The sequence below is a fragment of the Drosophila tropicalis genome, unplaced genomic scaffold (genome assembly GCF_018151085.1).
Source record: "Drosophila tropicalis isolate 14030-0801.00 unplaced genomic scaffold, ASM1815108v1 contig_593, whole genome shotgun sequence".
In the NCBI taxonomy this organism is placed as follows: Eukaryota; Metazoa; Arthropoda; class Insecta; order Diptera; family Drosophilidae; genus Drosophila; species Drosophila tropicalis.
The window spans coordinates 15,250,686-15,276,243 of NW_027173070.1; the positions used below are offsets into that span (position 1 = coordinate 15,250,686).

The 25,558-nt window shown below is 34.3% G+C and overlaps 1 protein-coding gene and 1 long non-coding RNA gene across 19 annotated transcripts in view; both read right to left on the reverse strand.

Moving 5' to 3' along the window:
* The window catches only part of sm (smooth), a 146,920-nt gene extending 142,859 nt beyond the window's left edge, over positions 1 to 4,061 (reverse strand). For 6 of the 17 annotated variants that reach the window (XM_068289477.1, XM_068289476.1, XM_068289471.1 and 3 more), the window contains exon 1: positions 3,732 to 4,051. The gene's annotated coding sequence lies outside the window, so the exon portion shown is untranslated. Of the gene's footprint in view, positions 1 to 1,841; positions 2,029 to 2,233; positions 2,570 to 3,731 lie in introns of those variants that run through there. The other 11 variants (XM_068289468.1, XM_068289465.1, XM_068289475.1 and 8 more) reach the window with 5 other exon arrangements.
* An 18,958-nt stretch (positions 4,062 to 23,019) lies between these two features.
* Positions 23,020 to 24,609, reverse strand: LOC137577250 (uncharacterized). Of its 2 annotated transcripts, XR_011032390.1 has the most exons (4): positions 24,573 to 24,605; positions 23,683 to 24,532; positions 23,387 to 23,620; positions 23,020 to 23,285 (listed from the first exon to the last, which is right to left on the reverse strand). It is a non-coding gene; the product is annotated as an uncharacterized lncRNA (long non-coding RNA). The 2 variants fall into 2 exon arrangements; XR_011032389.1 differs by having other exon boundaries at positions 23,683 to 24,609.
* Positions 24,610 to 25,558: the final 949 nt, after the last annotated feature.

Here is a 25,558-nt window from a genome sequence, read left to right on the forward strand (position 1 = left end):
TTTAAGCCATCTAGTTAATAATTAACTTGTTTATCCAACTCTTCGATGATCATTGAAATAGTTACTTTAATTTGAATTTTGAATATTCTTTTTAAGTTATTTATTTTTTAATTTCTCACTTGAATATCTTTTTAAAAAAGCTGAACAAATTTTATTATTTTCTTTCTTTACAGGACAAGTACTAATAAATTACTGGATTTTGTCGAATTTTTATTTAAAATTTATTGTAAAATATGTCATGATATTTGTCAGTAGAAATATTTAGGAAAGTTGTTTTTGTTTCTGTAAATAAAACAAAATAAAGGATAATAAAACAAAGTCGTTTATATTTTCAAACCAAAATATGTTAGATCAAATTCTAAAAGATCGATAAAATCAAAGAGAATGAATTTAAAATCTATTCCAAAATGTTTACTAAAATTCAAAATAATTGAAAAAATACAAATGAATTAATTAAAAATCTATGGCCCAACGTGAGACTATATTTTTTGAAAACAAAATTAAAACTTAAGAAAAACAAACAGAAAATTAGTTTGGATTTTATGAAAGCCTATTTGAACAGTTTATTCATAGAGAAATATCTTAAACAAATTAATATGTATTTAATTGTACATTTTTTTTTTTATCATTATATAATTGATAACCATTATTTAAAGCCAAGGATATTTATTTCACTAATAAATGCAAAACAGAACCAATAAGATTGATTCAACTAATAATTAATAAGAATAATCGGATAATTAGATAGAGATGAGATAACAGATAAATTATTTGCATAAATTTACAATGTGACTAAAAGCTAATTTATTTGACTATAAATTGGGATTTAAGATGGATGCCAAATTGGTCTTAAGAATTTGTGATTAAGGATTAAGAGAATATAAATATATATATTAAAATTGTCTATTCTAATTGGAAATGGCTTATAGAAAAGGCATATTCGTTTGCATAATCTGTCTCATTTGACTTATAAGGCAAATTGCTTAAACCACCCTCGGAGGGAAGTTGTCAAAAAAAAAAAAGAAAGTATACGAAACAGAATAGAAAGAAAAGCACTGAAAAAAGCGCCGGCAACGGGAAAAAAAAACGAAAAAAGGAACATGGCCGAAATGTCAAATGGATTTCGAAAGGAAAGGCCAAGCAAACAAACGGAGAGCAAAGAACAGGAGAGTATAGAAAACGAGAGAAACAGACAGAGAGAGAAAGAGAGAGCAAAAGAGCAAACAAAAAATGAAGGATAAATGAGAAGCGGAAAGCAAAGCAAATGAAGAATGAACCCGAAAAAATAAAAACGGCAATAGCAACTTTTCATTTGTAAGGGAAAATCGTTTCGCGTAGAAGTAAACTTGAAAAAAGTTTTTCATATATTTTTCGTTTCGTGCGAGTGTGTGTGTGTGTGTTTGTGCAACAACCCTTATGGAAGGGAAAATGGAAAAAGCACACACGCGGACATAGGCAACGGTAAACGGCAATGGCAACGGCGGCGGCTGCTGCTGATTTTTGTTTTGTTTGTGGGGGCGCCGCCGCCGCCGTCGTCGTCGCTTGGCCAATATGCCGGGGGTTGATTTTTCATTAATGAAACACAACAACATACGGTGAAAATTCACCGTATAACGGTAAATTGGAAATGCTAAACTTTTCCATCATCATACACAGACACAGACACACACACACACACACGCTCCATTTTTCCTATTTCCCATTTTCTTTTGTTTTGTTTTTGTCTAACCACCAACGACAGAAAGAAAGAAAACGACCGGCAAAGACAGAAGCGGCCTGATTCTCTCTGTGTGTTTTTCGCTAGGTTTTCTTGGCTTTTCTTTTTTGTTTCTTTGGCTTACAACAAAATGGTGGGCACAGCGGCAACAACAACAACAATTTGAAATGCACTTTAAATTTTGTTTCGCAAAATTTCAACAGTTTAATTTTTCACGTTTCTAGTTGAGTTTTTCTTTGTGTTGTCTGTTTTGTTTTGCTTTTTGTTTCATTCACATTGTTTTGAACCACTGAATTTTTGTTTATTATTTTATTTATTTCGAAGAGGGAAAAGCTGCACTCGAACTGGAGATGTGATGTGTTGTGTCTTGTTTGTTTGTTTCTTAACTGTAAATGAATGAGAGGTGGCAACCCAAAGGAGGGGGGGCAAATCAAAGGGGGATTGGGCAACACTTTGTGTTTTTCATGTGCTTGGGCCTGGCAACACCGACCGACAATTGTCAAAAACTTCACTTACGTTAACGGTTTTTCCGTTTTTTTGTTTTGTTTGGAATTTGCCAAAGTCAAATTTTATTTTGGCATTTTCAAAAACACAAAGAGACACGCACGCACACACACGTCAATTTTCACGTACACACACGCACGAATTACGACAAGACGGAACGGGGTAAGCAATTGAAGATGTTGTTGTTTCTATGTGTGATTATTGTGAGTGAGTTTTTTTTTTCTTAAGTGTGTGTTTGTGATCGTGTGTTGTTGTTGCTGTTCTGGGGGGGGTGGAGAGAGTACAAGTGAAAATTATTTCTTCCGCTGCGTTTTCTAAAGAAGAACTTTTTGTCTGACTTATGTGGCGAGTGTCAGTCAAATGCAAGAAATTCGCCCAGCCAAATTGTATATTTTAGTTTATACTTTTTAACCACATAACGGGTGTCCACTGTCCCAACTCGAACAAAGCATTCATGCAAAAGAGTACAAACCGTGGAAAAGAGTCCCAACATCCAACAAAAGAGTCTAACAATTGAGAAATTCGCCCAGCCAAATGGAATATTTTCGCCCAGCCAAATTGATGTGAGAGAGGGAGAGAGCGCCACCAAAAAACGTAAGCCGCGAGTGAGAGACAGAGAAAGAGAGCAAGGCACAGGTATGGTGAGAGACCAACTGAACAGAGAGCGAAAGGCCAGACGCAGAGAATGAGCGAGAGAGCGCAACAGAATTATTAGTTAGGGGTTGAAACGAAAGAGAAGCAGCAGCAGAAGAGTGAAAGGCTGCTGCTGCACATTTTAAACAACAATATATTGAGAGAAAACTGCATTTGCTACGCAATCTACTACCTTTTCTGCTGCCACGCGCCTAAATTTACTACTTTACTTCGTTTATGCTTGTTGTTGTTGCGCATGGAACGCACCCACACTGCGCCGTCGCCGTAAGCCAAAGAGCAAAAGTACCTTTTCTCAATTCTATAATTTTTTGTGGGTGGGAAAAACTTTCCGGTTAGAGTTTTTGTTCAACAATTGCTGATGCTGATGATGTTGTTGTTGTTGCTACGAATCATTATACCAAAGCAAATGAGATGCTTAGTTCGAGGGGGGAGCGAAAAACTTGCACACTTTTTCACTTTCACCACTTTGTTTGGCGATTTTCTTCTTCGCTCTACCTGGGGGGCTCATGCACTTTTCAATTTTTGCACTTGTCTTTAAATTCGCGCTGCGGCAGCGGCGGCACAACGAGACACAACAAAAACACTACAGACACACACACACACATATAATACTGTTGGTGTTGGATGAAAACGGGGGAGCGCTCTCTCACAACGTGTGTGTTGGTGCGAGCGGGACAACAATCGATAGATAGCCGCCGTTGCCGTTGCCCCGTTGTAGATGAAGAAAACTCAAAAATTGAAAGCGGCAGCTCGCGGCAAATGTCGCGGAAGTATTTAATTAAGCCCAAAAAGTATTTAATTTAAACTTTATGTATTGTATATATGCAAAAAATGCATAAACCATTCATTCACTCACATAACAAATACACTCAGTAGCAGCCGTGGGAGGAGGAGACAGACGACAGTGACACGCACACAGAGACACACGCGCGTTTACACGTTTTGGTGTAGTGGTTAAAGAAACAACAACAACAATGCCAATGCGAGACGCTGTAGTTGTTGTTCTTTGGCTGCTGATGCTAATGTTATTGCTGTAGTTGCTAGTACTCTCTGCTTTGTGAACGCTTTTCTTTTCGGCTACTCTTTGCGTTATTAGCGTTTACTTTTTTATTTCGCTATCCGCTTTTTATTCAAAGGCAATTTCCAACCGTCCGTGCGCCACAAAGTTTCAATTCGAACTGAGCAGCCAGCAGAAGCAGCGACAGCGACAGCAGCGTAACCATGCGTGTGTGAACGGTGCAGCAAGTGCGCGCTTGTAATGGCACTCTCTCTCTGCACACAGATACATTACAAACACACGCACACACAAAAAAAGCAGTTTGTCCAACAACAGCAGCAATAACAACAACACGCAAAACGCAAGTGCTGTGAGAGAGAGAGAAAGAGATTGTGGCAGATGCGCGTTTGTTCTCCCACTCCCAAAGCAGACGCACACACAAACAAACTATCTCTCTTCTCTTCCATTCATTTCGCCGTTTTACGCTCCGTTCACCTCTCTCACTCACTCACTCACGATGGTAGTCTCTCCCTCTCACGTTTTCACTCTCTCTCACGCTGTCCGCGTTGTAATGAGAGTGGTTCGCTGCAAAATTCAAATTCGGCGCTGGACTACGCACAGTGGTTCATTGGACTTCGAAATTGAAATCAAGTTATTTATGAATGAAATTAAGTAATTGAAAAACTTTGAATGAGTGAAATTCACAATTTTTGATTATAAATAGGTATATTGCAAAATTGTTTGTGTTCAAAAAGGTATATAATTTATCCAAATTAAAATATGATTAAAGACTTGTCATAAAAAACATATTTTACTATTTGATTGAAATACATACATAGGTAAAGTTTTATATTAAATAAAGGCAAATTGTAAAAATATAAAATTACTTCACAAAATTTGTTGTTACTAAAATGTGGTTAAATACTGAATTAATGAAAAATTTGACAAATAATGTTAAAAAAAAACAAAGTTAAAAACAACGATCAGTTTTGAGAGAGCGACAGCGCTTCCAATGTCTCTTTCGCTCTCTGAGAGAGTTGAGTGCAGGCCAAACGAAATGAAAATGAACTAAAAGAGAGTGAGGGAACCATTCCATTCCGTTGCATTTCCAACTGGAACAAAAATGGAATGAGACAGTAATGGGGAGAGTATTGAGAGAGCGCCTAGTGGGTGGAAGAATTTTTAGATAAATTCAGTAAATTTCAGTTTTATGGGTAATAATTATGTTCTGTTAAAATCAAAACAAGGACAATTTAAACTGAATTGCCTGCCAAGTGAAGTAAATTTGTTTACCTATTTGGAATTTTAACTTTATATTGGATAATTATTATTTTTTTTTTTTTTTTATTAATTTTGATTTCTACAAAAGTTTAAAAAAATTTTAATTGTCAAAACTCAATGTGCTTTGGAAAATATTATTTAAATTTCTGAAATGTACATAACAGGTTTATTAGGAATTCCCAACAACTACGACTACATTGTTGAAAATTTACCGCAAAACTTTGAACAGTAACGATTTTTGGGCAATTTAAGTGCTAATAACGAGCTCGGACCATTTTTCAATTAGTATCGACCTTGCAGTTAAAAAAAAAAAAAACTAGACATCAATGCTTCCAATTTGTCGTTACTAACAAAAAGGAGTAGTCCATTTTTGTACGAAATTCTTACTTCGATCGGCTTTTACACAGATAAAAGCCGAGTGATTGCCGACGTGATTTGAGCAAGAGTCAATATTACATCAGCATCCCTTTTTCGCGTTCGGCTCTATCGTTGCCAGTCAAGACTCCTTGGCATTTTTCATTTGCTCTCTTTAATCTACGCCTGAATCGTAAGATCAATGATTATTTGATATCTTGTAATACGCAGATAAATTACAAATACTCAAGCAAAAGGCATTCTGCCCAAAAAACACGCCAAACGCAAGTGTTAAGAGAGAGAGAGTGTGCAGGATGCGTTTTTTTCTCCCAATTCCATGCACACACAAACACATTCACACTCTCTTTTCCAATAATTTTATCTTTATCTCTCGCTTATCTCAGGCGCTCTCATTCTCTCGCTGTATGCATCGAAATTGAGAGCGGCTGGCTGCAAATTCGGCACTGAACTGAACGCATAGTGGTTTCTTGACTGTCAAAATAAACATCAATTTTTTTAGTTGATTGAAACTAGAGTTTAGTCCTTGTTAAGTTGAAATAAGATTACAATTTATTAAATTTTTTATAAATTGTATCCATTAATTATTATTATCTTAATTAAATGATTAGAAAACGTTAGATAATTGATTGTACATATATTATTCAAATAAAAATTCATTATAATATAAACCCTGCCTTTAAGACGGCTCAAAGATTATTTGAAAGGCAGCACAAAAAAAAAACTGACCATGTGTAGTTATTTCAAGAACTAACATGGCTTCAGCAATCAACGCTAAAACTAGTTGAGATTTACAACTTAATAATGTCGGAAAAGATTGCATTATAAACTTTGTTATTACCAATTTCAAAACATAAGTAACATAGATTCATTTTACATAATTCATGCTTTTTATTGAATAATAGTTGATCTATCTGTTAGCAATAAATAAAATGCTTTCTTAGCTAAGTACATATGTATTAACTAGCAAATATTTCCAAAGTTTTTGAAAAACATTTGCCTCTTGCTAAAACTTGGTTAGTTACACGTTGGGTTTAAATTTCTACACAAACCGCACATTGTTTTTAACTACATCAGATTTCCAGGGAAACAGTGTTTAATTTTTAACTATATTCTATGTATTTACATATATCTGAGACAAATTACTAACATTATTTTAGTTAAATGTATTTTATTTAACTCAAATTGGTTTAATTTTTCAAAATCACATTACAATATTCATTAATTTGCAGTTGACATTAGTTTTAAGCCAAAAACATTTGAATGAAATTCGCTTTTGTCGTATGTTTTCCTTGTTGGTCACAAATTGTAAACTAAAATGTTTTAATTTACTTATTTTGCAGTGCACAACATTGTTTTTTGTTTTAATTGACGACATTTCTAACAAAAGTGGACTAAAATGGATTTACTAACACTGGCACAAGGATTACCGCTTATGGCATTTTGTTTGTATCCTTTACAATTCCTGTTTGTTATAGTACTTGTGATTTACATAATATTTAAAATTTAATTAACCACAACTTTAACATAATTAAATTAGGTCATAAGTTAAATGTTAAAAAAGAATCAAAATCGTACACATTTGACAAGATCATTAAAATACTTTGTTTAAACTTTTCTTGTAGCATTTTATCTCCTTCAAAATAAGCTAATGTATTTATTTGTTTGTCCCACTTTTTGTTAGGGTCCTTTAAGACCCATTTTGTATAGGCTTAGATCGAAAACTATAGACAAGTTATTATTAGTCAACTAGTCACATAAAAAACATTTATAATTATCATCATTTATTTTCTATGTATTACTTGAAATCTTTTCTCTATAAAAAGTACTTAAAAAAGGTAAAAAGTATAAAAGTTACTTATAAAATTAAATAGATCTTTAGTTTAAGTATTTAATTTTTTGGGTTAAGTGTTTAAGTTTTTATATTTAGTTAACACAGATCTACACGAAACAGTTTCGGCAAAGGCAATAAGATAAGTTCGGTTTCTTTGCTTCCGTTAGCTATAATTCGCAAGTAGTTCAAGCAAGTTTAGTAATTTTCTTCCTAAATAATTTCATTTTTATTCTGTTGTTTCGGTTTTCCTCTGAATAGATTTTAGAAAAGAAATCTGATTTGATTTTGGAAAAAAAAAAACATTTGACTATGAAAATTTGACTACTTTCAACTTTTATATGGCCTCTGCCTATAATATGTTCTAGATTCCGGTAATATTATACCAATAGAAAATTTGATTCCGAAAAAAAATCACGCAATGTTTAAAGTATACGTTATAGACGGATTGATTCTAATTTGAGTTACCAAATCGTGTGAGAAACTGCTTCTTGAGCAACTCAACAGGCTCATATTACAATTCTCATAACTCATTTACTTTCATTGTCAATGTCAAGGACTTGTTAGCCAATAAACAATTTGTGTTAATGTGTGTTAACATTTTCCGCTTATCATTGGGATAATAAACATAAATGCAAATGCAAACAAAACTCATTAAAAATATGTTTAGCCTTTGGACTTGCATTCACACGCCATTGAATTCTAAGGACCGGCATTTGCTTATCGGAAGAACAACAGACCAACATACATAGATGGGATTGGGGATGGGGTATGGTGAAACCAAAGAAAAGCTGCACACTTTTATTAGATATCTGAAACGGACAACAAAAGCAGCAACCGGGGCAGACAAATAGAACGACATGTCCACGCCTGTTCACCCATTCTTACTGCCCACACTGGAAACGCCATTGCCATCGCCCACACATGCACCATGAATGAATGTCGTTGTCCAACGATGTCCGACGATGGCAAGTACGTGCGGTTCGCTCTACATCTTGGCCATCCCTTCGCATAGTGTTCATGGGTGCTTTTGCCTAATGCCAAAGTGCAGCAAGAATGGCAGCAAGCTCACTGGTAAACAACATAAACTATTTAGTTTGTGAGTCTGTGTCTGTGTGTGTGGGTGTGGGTGTACTTGCAATGGGCGGTAAGTGGACATGGCTACCATACTCAATTTCTGGTGTCTCGAAGCTGATACGCCCTAATACGCCATTGCCCAGAGAACGCACACACTCACAGACACACCCACTCACACACACAAACAACCCCAACAATATTTGTATCATAAAATATGGATTAAGTTGTATATGTGTTTCAACTTATCGATGAGCACTTTGCAGTTGCAGTTGCAGTTGCCTCTTGTGCCTTGTGTTGCACTTGTTGCAGATCATTCCATGCCCCCCTGCCCTTCATTTACTATGTTTGACCAGAACTTACTACGCATTAGAAGCAAATGAGACCACTACTAAACTGTTTCAACTCAGTTTCAAGTGCTTTATTTCTGCTTTAGACTCATCGAGGACAATTAAGATATGTTTAAAGTAAGTTAGTTCACCTAAACTTGGTTTAAATCTCTCGCCAAGTGTTTAGTTCTTTTAAAAATTGTTGCATTAGTATGTCCTCGTTGAGACCATTTAAAACCATTCAATTAGAAATAATTGATTTATTGTTGATTATTTTTCATATTTCGTTAGAAATTTATGTATATTTTTTTATTAATTATGTAGAATTTGATTGATTGAATCCTTTTTAAGTTCAAGATATTTAAAATTAACTCATTAAATAAGTTGGTAGCGGTAAAATGTTGCTATTTAGCAGTCAGTTAGAAGTTATTTACAATCAGCTCGAAAGTATGCAGCATTTTTTTCATATAAATATTCGTGGCCGTCTCCTCAAGAGGACTTTATGTCCTTTATTTTAAATACAAAATAAATACAAAATAAGGAATTACGTGTCCAGATTTTCACCGAATCTAACGAAATTCGTTTTGTTTGATAAAATTTTAGCTCTGTTTTATAAGTTTCTTTATCATTGAGCTTTCATTATAGAGCTTATATTCTTTTGTTTATTGCAACTTAAGTGTGTATAATATTAATTTGTGTTTGTGTTGTTATAATTGGGTTTCATCAGTTCTTAACTCCACGTCGAACGGCGCTGACGTGTTAAATAATTTGCCCTGAATTTGCACATCGGCAACCGAAATATATTGGTTCAAATAATAATATTGGAAACTGCAGTTTTATATTTTTTATTAAATTCAATGACCTAAAGTTTGATGAAAGATAACACAGGCCGACATTTTTGAGGTCATAAAAAAGTGTTTTAAGCTCAATAGGTCTCCTATAGTAATTGGGGGGTGCTGATCACGGCCCTGTACTCAAATGTTCTCCATCGCGTCAGGATTTCGAAAAAAATGCGTTCAAATTATTCAAAATGACCTCATTTGCAATATATTATTCCATAATATAGGCATAATATTGTACTAAAAACAATATTATTTTATCCTATTAATATACTAGGCTTGATTTAAAAGAAATTTACAAAATATCAAAGAGTTTTTTCCTTGTTATAATGGATAATATCATAAACTCTGGATATGCTATAGGGATTCCAAGAATTTTTAATTTTAAAGAATTATGGGAATCTGCTGCGTCTAACAAATTGTTTATTAGTTCTATGTGCAAACAAAATCTGGACGTGATGGACAAAAACCAAGTATGCAGTTAAAATCAGCGTACCCGAATTAGTTAAGAACACCTCTCAAGTTAACGGCCTGTGTAATCTTACATTAAGTCTTTTTTTTTTTAACAATAATTGAGCTGAATATGTAATTAGTAATCAAAGAAATAAAATTTGATGACCGACATTCGAATTCAAGATTTTTAATATTTAAGGGTTGCTTGTTTTTATATTTATTAACTATAGGCTTATCATCATATAAATACAACCATCTACCACCAAATTAGTGGAGATTAGTTTGTTCTTGGTTTTAAAGGAAGATCCTTCATACATACAGATTAAGTTTTTTGTGGGCAGTTGCCGTGAGAGACGTAATCTTAATAGATAAATGGATGAATAATTATTATAATAGATTAATATAGTGACCGAGGGCGAAATCTCTCTTTAAATGTCATGTCCTTATTATGCCTAAGAGCAGAAAACCAATTAAATTTTTCAAAAATTTAATCTATCTACGTAGATGCTAAGAAAGGAAATAGACGATTCAGCTCAAATAATCTATATAATGTGATACATATATCTCCAAAACGATTAGGATTTTGTTGGACTAAGCTAAAAATAATGTAAATCAAAATACATGAACTTTTCTGTTTAATCTAAAAAAAATTACATTAAAGTGGATTTTTTCTTTCCACAGATAAGTAAAATAAATGTTGTTTGTGTACTTTTGCATGCTGTATTATAATTTATTATTAATATATTTCTAAATTATATAAATTTCAACAGGTATACACATGTACATATGTTATTTAATCTGACGCTGTTATTTGCATAACAAAAAAAAAAAATCAAAAATAAAATTAACTGAAACTTAAGAGACAAATTTTAGTTCCTCCCACAGTTGATGAATTTAACGAGTGTTTTGGTCTTCAGGACAAGATTTATATGATATTTATATGAACTGGAACTTGACCTTGTGAAAATTTTGAATTTGAGTTGGCATTGAACTAAATAATCTGAAAATGCGAATAGCCTAAACAAGTTACTTTTTGATTCTCTGTCAGTGTAATCAAACAAAAAATATATCAGACCAAATTAGACATAGTTATTTAAGATTTTCTAACAATTAATTTAGTAAAGTATTTGTGTAAATATATATTTTTGAAGAATGTTGAACTTTTTGATCAATATTAAGCTTGGTCCATTGCCGACTGGTCGCTATTGCTATCTTAACAATTTGCCCAGAACCAAGCCCATCGACAGCTGCCGTAAATATAAAAGCGATGAAATTCAAGAAGAGCTCAAGGATTTGGAAAAAAAGCGAGAAAGTTATCAGGCAAAATTGGAGGATTTCGAATCCATTTACGAGAAGGTAATGCGCAGTGTACGCAGAGTAAAGTTTGGAATCAGCACTCTGGAGAAATTCTTCAATGAACCGAAACCCTATGAGATATTATTGAGACCAGATCATTATTATAAAATCAATGATATCTTGGAAAAGGATATCAAGCTGTTGGTAATGTTTGATGACATTACTTCAAGGAATTGTGACATAGAAGAGGCGATGCGTCTGCACTGTGAAGAGTTGAAGGCTACCTACAAATACATGCTGGAACTGGAATGGGATATGAGTTGGTTGGACTATCAACTGGAGGTGGTTGTGTTCAACAAGCGCTTTTTCTGCGACTGCGAGCGTAAAAATAGAGAGCTCGATGATGCCACCAAAGACCCAAGCAGTTCAATCGAAGTGAAGGAATCAGCAAATCAATTGGTCCTTAATTGTGACCCAGTATGTGAGGACATTATACCCAATACTCTCTATGCATCAGGTCGTCAAGATCCCATTAGCCAGAAAGAGTCGGAACTCTATAAGGAGCTCAATGAGTTGGCAAATCAACAGATAGATTTATCTATTCAACCATTCGACATGGATGAAGAGTCAGCCCGTAAGATTTGCAAAACAAATCGCACCAAATTCGCTGCATTGATTAAACAAATTGGCCATCTCGAAGCTGCTCACATAATGGCCATCGATCCTAACTTCTATCATGACAATGAATAACGAATTTAATTTGCTTTGTGAATAAATACATTATATATCCCCCCACCACCCCATGTAGAAAATTTTTTCTGGTGACACAATTGCCATTTTTGATAGGATTTTAAATAAAATGGGGGGGGAAAAAATGAAATAAAATAAAATGGAATCACCCTCCCTCCCTTCGTTCTCTATTTACCTACATACTCGATGCTACATATATACATCTATATGCATTTGACTCAACTCAATTTTATTGTCTGTGCTCTTTTGCGCTTTCTATCTATGTATATATCCAGCATTTTATTTGCACTAAAAAGTCAATTTATGCAGTTGACTTAATTTGATTTCAACCTTTAAATCACCGAATGCAAATTTCGTTAAAATTTTGTATTTTTTTCCCTCAATTTTTTGTGTAGATGGATAAAAAATCTGATTATCCGATTGATTCTCTCTTCTCATGGCTGACAGTGCAGTCAAGGATTGTGATCGAAAGAACTTATATAAGAAGGCATTGTAACCTAACTTAGATATGAGCTAATCACTTATGATCGCCTCATAACATGCTTTTTTTTATTTTTTATTGTTTTTATTTAATTGTTGTCACTAATTGAGAGTGACTTAATTAACACTGACTAATTTGTTAAGCATTTGGGTAACTTATATAAAACTTAAATAGGTAGTAATGTTATTATCTCTTTTGATTAGATTGTTACTAAATCCATTGCTGTTGCCGGCAGAAGCAAATGCGACTGATTCAGTTTAATATAGTGACCATTGGATCTCAGGAAATATCCTGAAAATACGAAGAGAAGGGCACCAGAATTACTCAAATGTCCATAAAACGCTTCAGGAAAACCACAGGAGTTAACGGGGCGTACAGAATCAAAGTGAGAGTCCTTAAAACGCAATCTATGGGCTAATAACCGGGAGGGTTCAAGGAACTTGACTACACGGCACGAGGTGTTCAGGAGGTCTCATAGAACGACTCTTGCTCCTCTGCAATCATCCTGAAGGAAAGAAGAAGGGATCCTATGAAGATAGTCCGGACTCAAGAATGAAAATCGTCTAGGATCTACAATTCAGAATCCGCCAGTACTCGCCGCGTCCACCGTGAGAAATTAAATAGATACAAGCAAGTAAAAAATGAATTCGTTGTGGACGATTATTATATTGAAAGTTCACTGCAGGGACGATAAAGTATCGTGACAAACTTCCTTATATGTACATATAGAGAGACGAATTTTGACTTGAAATTATTTTCGAAAAGGACTAAAATCAACTCTAGTAGTTGGTTTTTTTGTCTCTGGAGTAAAAGATAAAGCGGTACACCAAAAACAAACTTGGTTTAGTAACACTTGGAAGCTAGTAATGGGATTAAAGTGGTGAAATTGAGTTCCCACAACATGATTGTATATCATTTTTGATTAGTATGTATATTTGGGAGTCCAATAAACATATATTTTTTTCAACGCCCATCGTCAGAAGGGCTCAGAAAACCAACATCCAAGCCATCTAAAGCTGAAAATTAAGCATTTATAGTACACAGTAATATTTACCTTATTCTAGTTATCTTTAGTGATTGATATACTGATGAATTTTTGGCAAAATGTCCTTGTTCATTTAATTTTGATTGCATTACTATCCTTTGTAGGCCTCATTAAGTGCGTGAACCAACAATAGCTCGAAAGGATTCAATTTTATAACCATAGCTCTTCCAGATGGGATACATATCCCCATCCCAACAACGTGTTGTCACAGTTTTTGTGGCACATTATTACCTTAAATTCATCATAAAAAGTAAAAGAGTGAACTGAGTTTCGATTGTCAAATTTGAGTATTAAAGCTATATAATATATTGTTTTCGGAGACAAACGTTTGTCAATAAATCCGTGCAGAACTTACAATGTCAACAATTAAAAATTTGTTGAAAAAATATTTTCTTTTAATTCGACTACTTAATGGTAAATTGACTGTTTGATTGTTATTTCTGCCTTTAATGGCTTCAATTTTCCTACTGGCCTTGACTTGATGAAAATTAGTACTAAAGTTTAAATGAGAAAAATGCATGTTAAATTCTATATAACTTAGGTACAGCCAATCACTTTGACCTGTTGTGGTTTTGGATGGAATAGGGAGTCCTTTGACTGCCTTCAAAACGTATCTAAGAGGTGCATACTTATAGGCGACTTTTAAAACACAAATAAGGATTAAAGGGATCAAAACAATTCAATGTGTTGAGTGACTGTCTTAGTTTAAAAATATGAAATAAAAATTCGAAAATTTGTCAATTAGATTAGATTAATTTACTCCTGTTTCTGAAAATATATAACGACAAATGGTTTCGCTTTGATTTGAAGAAGGTTTGGTTAAGTGACCTATATCCATTTGTTAGTGTTCATCTTAAATGGTCTCCATTCAATTTCAATCCAATATGCTTGGCATTACCGAAACTTCTATGCCGAGTTGCTCAGTAATCGTACGTGTGGAAAAGACGTCAGCACTGATTGCTGCATAAATGATTGAGAATGTCTCCTGTCTCCTGCCACACCCACACACACACACACACACACACATAGAGATGTCTGTGTTGCCATCAACATTCTTCCATGGCACTGGGATTTTGCTTGCATATCGATGAAGTCGATGAAAAAAGAAAAATCAGAATAGACGAAAGTCGTTGCATTATATGAAAATTGATGGAAAATGCCAAAATATTTCAAACCAATTTTTGTGGCAGTCAGCCAGCCAGCTAGCCAGCCAGCCACTAGTCAGTCCATTTGTCCCTTAGGCAATGGGATATGTAACACGATTTCAGCCAACAATTTAAATATGCAGCCAAGTGCGGCACTCTCACTTATTTTTAGATGGAACAAGACACAATGGTCGCCGGGAAGGGCCCCAACGACAATGATGCTGATGATGCTGAGGATGATTATGTCGGGATCGAGCAGGGAGACTCAAGCAAAGGGGCAATAAATCACCAAAAAGCGCAACGCAGTGTCAAGTGAAAAAATGCGTAAAAGAGAGAGAGAAAAAAGGAAAAAACAACGAAAACATAGACAAGTTGTTGTCAAGAGTTTGAGACGAAAGCGAAAAGCAAATCATTTAATTGAATTATATGAGATAAATTTGCAATTTATTTTCAGCAACAGCAGCAGCATAATATTTGCTTTTTTTTCCCCCATCTTTTCTTTTCTTTCGTCATTTCCCGTTGCTGTTGTTGCCAGATTCAGTTGATGTTGCCGTTGGCATAGTTGTCGTTGTCCTTTCCACAATGGCGACAGCAACAGCCGCAGAAAGTCGCCTGCAACGCCAGATTTGTCACGAATGTCCCGTTAAAGCGAAATGCTTATTATTAGCATCGGCGGCATATCTATGCCATCTATCTTCACATTGCACCATCCACAAGAAAAGATTCTATCTCTGCCCATCCCTGTCCATGCCAATTTTCGGGGGCCATTATTCGTGTGGAGGGCTTAGATTTTTGTTGCATTTCGGTTGAATGCCTCAGAAAGAGAAAGTTATTGCAATTTAATCGAGTATAAACGAAAAGATTTCCATTGTTCAAACGAAAAGTCCATCTCCTCACTTGTTTAATTTTTTAGACATTAAAAGAATAAGCTAAAAGTAGCCAACTAAATTTGACTAATACATTAAAGGGCTTAACATTTAAAAAAAAAAAGGATAAAACTTTCAATATCACCTGAAGGCTGGACAAATTTCACAAGGACCGAATAAAGGCATGGAAAACAAACAAATTTCGCTGGTCAAAATAATTCTTCTCGTCTTCCTCTCTCTTCCTATTAAAGCTAAATGATAAAGCCACCTGATCTTTATGAAATTGGTTGGTTACGGTCATTAATATGTGTATTAAACTAATAAACGTTTTAGAAATAGCCAAGTTACCGATAAACGACTCTCTTTTGTTTGCCTATTGAAGTTACTTAAATTTAAATGAATTTTATTATCAATAGATATTAATAACAAGTTTAATGTTAACAAATAAGGTATAAACATTTGATTAAGCTGGGCTCAAATTGTAAAAAATAAATTGTGGAAATCCTATACATAAAAAGAACTCTGCGATATTAAAGTCAAGCCTTGCATTTAAGCCGGCTCGAGGTGAATCTTTCAAAAGAAGATTATTTCAAAGCCAACACAAAAAGGTGAGCAAGTTGTCTGTATACTTATTTCAAGAAGCACCAAGTTCTATCATCTAGCAGACTTGGCTATAGAACTTCAGAATTGCAATGGACATCACAAGTATTCAACGCTAAAACTAGTTGGGAATTGCAACAAAGATAGCAGAAAGATAGCAAGTCTGTGATAGTTAAAATAAAAATATAAAGACATGAATAAACTTAATGGTTTCACTCTATTTTCGTTTTCACGAATCAACTGCAATAAAGGGAAGCCTTGAAGATGTCTTTAATTCAGTCCTATTCATAGGACGTGAAATCGGGTGAAACTATCGAGTTTGGGATGTCTGTTTTTCGATTATAATAGTTCATTAGAAGGTTTCAGTTAAAAGTGAAAAGATAGCCAAATCTATAAAAAGACAAAATGAAATGAGGCAAAAAATATGATTGTTCACTTTATATTATAAATTATATTTAACCATATATTTTACCATACGTTCATCTATTAGTAATCCGCTTGTTGTTATTATTAACATAATAGACTTTGCTCAAGGATCCAGAATAAAAAACGCCATGCCAATTTTTTGAACTAGTTGAGAATCACGAAAAACTTTGCCAAAACTTGTAATACACAACTCAAATTATTATAAATGTGGATCAATTAATAATTTTCAAATCGGCTAAAACTGATCTATTGAAACTTTAATTCTAATGTCCTCGACTTGAAAAGGAGTTTTGGGCTAAGCGATTTATTTGAATGAACAAGTTCACTGACCCAGTTTGTAATTGATAAACAAGTTTATTTATTCAGTCACACAGTTGCTCACTCAGTGACTCACTTGTTCACTTCACTCACTTGATCACTTGTTTCACTTGATCAACTAACTTTATTGTTTTTTGAGTCCCCTGATCAGTTCTTATACTCTTGAGAAAAGTAATTATTTAAACCTTGTGACGATTAAGGCACATCCTACTTTAGATGGAGCTTGTGAATCCATATTGTCAACTTGTTGACTTACTTACTGAAGGGAGTCATTCAATTTTGTTTACTCACTCAGAAGCGAACACTACTGAATAGGGGATAATGGAAAGGATTGTGGATTAACGAAGTATTTGTATTGCAGATTCCACTTAAAGTTTCTGAAGTTGTTAAGCTTGAAGACTTGTGTGTGGTGATCTAATATCTGTAAAGTATTTACTTATTTACAGAAAATACTTTTACCGCATTTACAGCTTCCTGTCTCGGTTAAATAGAATATCAAATGAAATTTAAATATCAGCAAATTGTCTACCTTGGCACCTGGCTGTCTCCTGGAATTCATATCCTCTGCCATCCAACATATCTCCCTCTCTCGACCAAAAAGTGAACGTCATTCGCAATGCTGTTTCCGCCTTTTTGCTTTGCTTGCCTCATGTTGCTGTGTTGGCATTTCATTTAGCGCCCAACTTCACATTTACCGTGCGACTTTGCCTTCGCTTTCGCCTTTTGCTTGCAATTGCCATTTCCGTTTCCTGAAATTTGCCACTCGTTACACACAGAAGAACACAGGAACAACAATAATATGGCATATAGAAACAGAAGCCGCCAATGCCGAAGCCATTTTCCGCCTACCTCCCCTCTATCTTTTCACTGTTTGCTCCGACATTTTCATTTCCATGCTTGGGCGCTTCCCAGCAAATCAATTATTCATCATCATCGATTAAGTAACAGGAGTTTCGCCCCCACCAACACCCATCCGGGCCCATTCTCTTGGCCGGTTTTCTGTTTCAGCCTGTCTCATTTTTATTGTTATGATTTTTGCTGCATGTAATGGGCAAAAACCTGAAGGACACACCACTAGATGGATGGATGGAGGGATGGACGCACGGATGTATGGATGGAGGGCAAATACAATAATGGAGATGGAGATGGCAGTTCGCGGGAGATCTCTTCTTTTAATGACACTCCTCGGCCTGGGCCTTGGGCCAACTAAAAGCAGTGATTCATATGTCGGCATGTGTTATGTGGCATATGTATACACATGGATACATAAGTATATATATGTATATATATATAGATATGTGAAAGTCATATGTCTAGCAAGTGCCCCCTCTCCCATACATTTCTTGAATGTACTTATTTTCGCCATTATCCATTAAATATTTATGAAAATTGCTTTTGCTGCAGTTTTATTCACTTTCTTGCTTAACTTTGCATGCGACGACACTTCCTTTTGCCCGTTCTTCTCTCTGTGTGTGTGTGTATGTTTGGGCTTGCCTCTTGTTTCTGTTCAGTCCTTTGAAAAGGCCAGTAAAACAATAAAGCTTAAGATTTCAATTTCCTCAGGGCTTAAAGCTGCCCCTTGGTCTTAACTTGTACGTATATGCTAACCATATACGATTCTTGACACATAAATCTGTCAAAGACACATACACATATGTACATACTCACATATGTATGTGTGTGGGTATGTATATAAATCCAGGCATCCATGTGCGCCTAGATAATCCAAGCATTATGGCAGAAGGAACAACAAGAATACGTTATAATAAATAAATATGCACATCAATAGCAACGTTTTTAATAGCCAAAGTTAAACGAGCTGAAGATGTTTTCGGTTCAGAAATGAAATATGGCCAAATTGATGAGAGTATTCTCAAATACAAGTAATCCAGATGGCTCCAACAGAATCCACTCCCAAAGAAGATCTCTAATGATTAGATGAAAAGGCCCATTTACTTTCCGTTTTAATGGAGATGAAACAAACAATTTTCAGCCACCACAAACACAATGAACAGATGCGTCTGTAAAGGTATTTAAAGAACCAGCACATTCAAAATTGAGACTTTAACTAGTTGGGAATTTGAAAAATATGTGTGCATTTTAAGCTTTTTTTGCGGCATTTAGTTGCTATTCTTAACTAGTTTAGCGTTAAGGATTTGCTATCTCCATGAAATTCTAAAATTCTTTAACAAAGTCTGTTGATAATATAAGTTTAAAAAGCTGTACAGACATCCTACTCACCTGTTTTTTATTTGCCGCCTATCAAATAATCTTTTTCTAAAGAAAACTTGAAAGTATAAACAGCTAACTAAATGCAAGAATGTCAAATGTGAATGGCACACAAGCTAACCTTTTACCCACATCCATGAAATCTCCTTTTATCGATCCATTAATAAACCAAGCATATAGAAGAATTTTAATAATTAATAATTTTAAGAGTCTCAATTCCTAGCATTATTTAGAATATTAACATCCGAGACTAAACATTTTGAAATAACTTTTGTTTTTGATACTGTTTTAGGTTTTCTTCGTTGTAAGATTTGATTTTTCAGCTATTCGCTTATCTCCTTTATCAATGTGCTTTTGATTTTTCGTTGGTTGGAGAGATCTTCACCAGTTTTATCCCTTTTTGTCATTTTTCCATAATTTCGCCATAATTTTGGGGTTTTGAGTTTTAAAATTTTGACTCTTCGATCGAAGCACATACCATTATCACATTTTACGTGTTCAAGGACCTAAAAGATAGTGGAAGTTCTTGCTTTATCCCACACAAACATATTGAAATTCTTTGATTATATTAAATTATCTTCGAAAAGCATTTAATGAACTAAGTTCACTTAAACGCAGCTCAATAATATTTATTTTTCATTTGTTGTAATTTCAAAAAACGAATATCCATTTCGATATGCCTTATATCCGTTTTTAGTGACTCCTTTCTGGCAACATATTTACCCAGTCCTTTGAATATATCGGTAATAACGCCTTGGGTTTCATCGGGAAATCGTATATAAACCATTTCATTTCCCAAAACAAGACGACAAAATCCTTCAGTCGTCAGAAGTATGTCTTGCCATTGATTAAGATCACTTTCAATCTCATCCAGTAATATAATTGTCCTTTGCCGTTTATCGTTTAATCTTGTCATTAAATGCTCTATTTGCATAGCCTCTTTATCTATTGTATAGATGAATTAGTTTGTGCTTTAATTTAAAATGAAGAAAGGTATTTACCGCTTGATAATTTCATTATGCCTTCAATTGATGTTGACTCCAGACAATATTAAAAGTTTCTCCTGTTGAAATATGCAAATTACATTTTATCGATTAATAATTTTATGATTATGCATCTCTAGCGTTCTTCCATCGTTAACCACGCTTTCCACGCTTCCTATGTACATATGTATGTATGTACATATGTATGTATGTATGTACTTACTCTTAAAAAAACGTTTGTCGTGTACACCTTACTTTGTCTTTTGTTCTTATTTTACACTAGAAGTTATTTTCAAAGCCTCCTTAAAAGTTAGATTGACTTTCAAAACATTTTTTTGTTTGCTTTATTTCTCCATCACTACTCACCAAAAACGATAGTCCTCGAAAGATTAATTGTCTAAATTACCCAATTATAAGGGAAACTAAACAACTTGCTATTAACCTTTACATAAAAGTAATCGGATTTTAAGTATAAATCGAGTACTTTAAAGCAGTGGTCGGCACGGCCCATTCCCCGGACTACGGCCTAGCTCTGCCGCAGCGCTGTCGTCTCACATACACAGTAAATGCTAGTGTAGGTTCGACAATGGCACTTCGGAAACAACTCGACTCGTGCTTGTCAGAAAAAAAATGATTTAAAAAAAAAAAAAAATTGGTCAAAACTACACTTAAAAAAATGTTTTTTGCCGAATGGAAAAATTTGTTTTCTTTTGATTGACAATTTGCATTCGATGTGCATACGTTATTTACTTTCAAGTTTCTTTAAAGTAGGTTATAATACAATAAATAAAAAAAGTTTCGTACTTTGTGTTTGTTGCAACACACAAATCAGTTACTGTTCAGCAAGAAGTAATTCTTTTTGCTATACTGTTTTTTCAGTGTGGAAGAGTACTTTCTCTTTATCCAGATTTCAAGATGTCTTTGATTATAACCAGAAGTTATGAGCCAGGTTCGATTGAAAAATGCTAGATTTTCTGTGCTGGCAATGCAAAGCTATTAAAAAAACTTTTGTTATGCCTAAAAATATGCTAATTATTGGACTGAAAATTATCTGAAAAGTATCTTGTGGATATTTTAAGTATTTTTTTATACTCATGCTAAATGTATAGTAAATTTGATCTAACACAGAGAGAGCCTGTCTATTGGTAGGAAACTTGGTACTTAAAATTGTTTTTATCTTATTGTTAGTATAGTTAATTTACGTTTTATTGGTTATAAATCGCAGAGAAATAGAAAGAAACAGGAGGATAATGTGAGTCATTCCTTAAAGCTTATAAGACAAAGAGAAAGACTTAAGTACTTCTTTAACTAAGAATTAATTTGTTATCAACCATTTACTTTAAAAGTAAATTTCAGAAAAATGTGTTACTCCCATATGTAGTCCTATTATACATATTTATTATATTGAATCCTCCTTTTTTTCATATATTACTTTTCCAATTTTCTCATACCATTCAGCGACACTATCTCTATTAATTAAGGCAGTATTTTGTAAGTAAATAACAAAATCTATATCCGCATGTATTGCCAGTATCTTTCCATAGAGCGTTGTCATCATAAGACAATAGTGATCCAGAGCGGTGGGCACATCGCATTCAGTTATCTCTAGTTTATTGGGGAACTGAATTGGAATCTTCTTTTGCTCGACTACAAAACGTTGGTTAGCATCTGGCAATTTGAGTTGGGCCTGCAAAGCGAGTAGGTCCCTTTTAACATTATCCAGTGAGATCTTGTTCTGCTTGAGTTCTTCGGTTAGTAGGTAAACTATACACTGACATTGCTTGAATTCGGAATCTAAACGATCTACCAGAACGTTAATATCACCATCGAAATTATTAGGATCGTCCATGAATTCGCGTATGTCATGAATGGCTCGTATAGCAGGTACTGCGAATTGATCTTCACGATAGTTGTTTGAAATTAGATCGAGGGTTTCCAATAAATTTTCCATTTTTAAAACAATTTGGGTACTCTTGTACTTTTGTGTAAAAAATTATTTGGAGTTTGTGTTTAAGGCAATGCCTGCTTTGATTATTATGAGAAAGATTTAATTTTATGTATATTTTATATAAAGATACATATATACAGAGCGAAGTTAGTTCTTCCTTGTCTTTCTCACTTTGATATATTAGTTTCTACTGAAAATCAAAAAAAATCATACAGTTAAATAGTTTTCAAATATTTGACTTTAGCATACTTCTAGGCTTTTGAAAATGGAATCAAAATGGATAGGTTAAATCTTTGCCATAAACCCAATTTGCCAACATAAAGAGAACAATCAAAGGGCCAATGAAAGGATTACTTCATGTGCTTTTATGTAATTCTCAGTGGGCACTTTGCTTCTACTGCACGCTTCAGACCTTTAAATATCCATTAGACTATGAGAATACCCTGTAGAAAACAAAGCCAGAAAAAAAACATATAACTCTCTTCATTAGTTGGCGTGCTCGTGTGTGGCAAATATTTTCTGGTGCTTAAATCATTTGGCAGTGTTTACAAGGCAAAAGTGCAAGGAGCACTATGGGAGAAATGCATCTTTTCTTCAACTTACCAATTGTTAAGCATTACTATTATAATAAATTTATAAATTCTTTTATCTCGACATCTGAAACGGGGCTAAAGTTAAAGCAATAATAACGCTTACATTGGTTAATCACTTATCAGTGATACTGATGAATCCATCGAGATGTAAGTACTTCAATTTCATTCGTTCTTAACACTGGCCATTGCATACCTTACGATGGTTCTTCCTTTTTAGGATTTCCAACGATTTTTCACAAACTTTTTGAATACCCTTCGGTAATGCACATAAGAATATTTCTTCCTTGGTCACTAGTTCGTCTAGAATTGAAGTTGGTAAAAACATTCATCAAACGAGTCCAGGAGACACATGACCTCCTTGTAGTCAGGGCTCCACCGCAGGATAACTCATTCTAAAGCTTTTTGCAAATTACTTTTAAGTCATTCAATCAAAATGCTATGACATCTGATAAACATTAGATCATCATTTGGTTTGTACGGCTAGTAGGACGACCTTAAGCATTCTCCTCAGATTGATTTAGACATCTCTCTTCCTTTTCTGGTTCACAGGATAGCTTGTTTTTATTCATTTCAGTATGTGTTTCATAAAGTTTTATTTAATTTCTTGTTGTCTATTCAATAATTTAAAAAGTGCCTAAAAATTGGCCTAACTTACCCATAGTGCACAGGTGAAGATGAACGTGTATCAGGAATAACTGCCACTACATACCTATTAAAGCGAAAACACTTTTTCTTTTACCGTCAAAGTACAATATAAATTTATCAGTTTTTAAAGACAGCGAAAGAGGGAGAGTCAGGTTGGAGTTGTGGAAAATTGAGCATCATAAATTTTGCTTGAGGATTTGTGTGTGTTTGGTTTGGTTTGGTTTCGTTTTCGTCTTCGTTTTTTCTGTATTTTTGGAGTAAGGATACTTAATAAATTCGCATCATTTTCTCATTTCATACACTCACACTTGCGCACTCAGTTAGCCTCCTTCTTTGACGTTCCTGGTTCCTGTTTGCTTGGCCCAAATTACCTGTCATTTCGAAATTATGATACCGAGGAATTGCTGCTGATGGCTGCCCCTCCTGTCACCTGTCTCCAATCTCCTTGGTATTGATGTTACCTTCCGCCATACGTTGGAAAATTTTTTTTTATGTTTATGACCGAAGCCTGAACGAAGAGCCTGCTAATTTTATTTTCTTGCCTCGGGTAAAAAAAAAAAAAAAAATATGTTTCCACATATCTCAAACTAATGCCGCGACAAGAATGTAAAAGCTTATGCGTATTTCCCGATTGTAATCTGTAAGCGTAATGTTTAATAACAGTTGAGATACTTTCGTGGAGGACGTCGGAATGGAGGAAGAGCCCTCAACGATGCGGATGTTTTTGGCGGGATGGGGGCTTGACGTTCAACTAATGTCCTGGGGGAATCCTCCTTAAGGCCGCCTGAACTGAAATGTTGTTTTCTTTTTCTTTCTCGTTCTCGTTCGTTTGCTTGTTTCGAAATGACATGACAGCTTGATGGGATGCCGTTGAAGTGGACATTTTCACAAGGTGCCAAAAGTGACATGTGAGTAAGACGCTGGGTTGGGTTGACGGAAAGGCGTTAATGTGTGTGTGTGTGTGTGTGTGTGCGACACATTCGGCAAAAAGGCCTGACAGTTAATGTCCTGATTTACCAAGTGGATTGCCAAATGATGTAGGCAAAGGTCAACAAGGCAGCTGGTTAGCTTGCATGGCCTCTGTGGCATGGGCGTGGCCAATAATCTTCACCTTGAAAGAAATACATTTCAACAAATATCTAGTCCTTGGAAGGCTCTAAAAATTAATGTAGACACTTGACTAACTGCTAACATACATGTACATATGTTACATCTTTTGGTTGACATCTATAAATAAAAGAACCTCAAATTAGTTGACCTTATAAATACACGCACTTAATATAATGAAGAGACTGTAAATTTGGTTTGAGTTAACAAATTATTGATCCCAGAGTAATACAAACCTTAAACTTTTTCATGATTCTCTCTTTTATTCTATTTAAATCATAAATATGTATTTCGACAGAAGAAACATGCTTTGTTTATGTGAGGCACGATAAATATTCATAATATTCGATTAATGCGTTTCGATTAATTGAATCGTTACTCGATTGATTGTTCAAATATTCGCCTCATGGTAAGCAATATTTTCACCCCGTAAAAGTTTGTCTTATTTATTTATGAACCTTCTGTTAGAGACTGGCAAACAAACTTCTTACAAGATCCAATAGCATTTCTTTAATTTAGGACCAGTTCATCTTGAAGGAGGAGTTGCCTACTTTCTACCTCAAACTTTATGTTTTAGAATGTCGATATCGTTTCGTAATGACTTTGTCTTTTTTTCCAGAGCAAATAATTACACAATTCAAAAATGTTGAATATTATATTCGCCATCTAGTAAATTCTCCTGTAATAACTTATTACCTCAAGCTTAATAGATTGTTTTTTTATTTCTTACTTCCTTTATACCTTTGTCAAGCTCCGCGGTTACCTTTTGTTATCAAATAAAATGTTTGTGCTTCTAAGTTTCGTTTTGTTCTTGCTAAAAATATTGAAATTTACACAAAATTTTAAGAAATCGTTTGATAGATCAATTATTTCTATTCCTTTTCGATAACGATACATGGAATTTAACAATCGATATATATATATATATGAATTTTTGCCATCACTATAAGGTTTCAAATTAGATAAAAAATGAAAACAAATTAAAGGAAACAAATTTCAATTAAAGAATTGGTCAATTGAAAATCAATATTGGATTTTAGCTGGCTTGGATCAATAAATCTAGTAATTAATATGA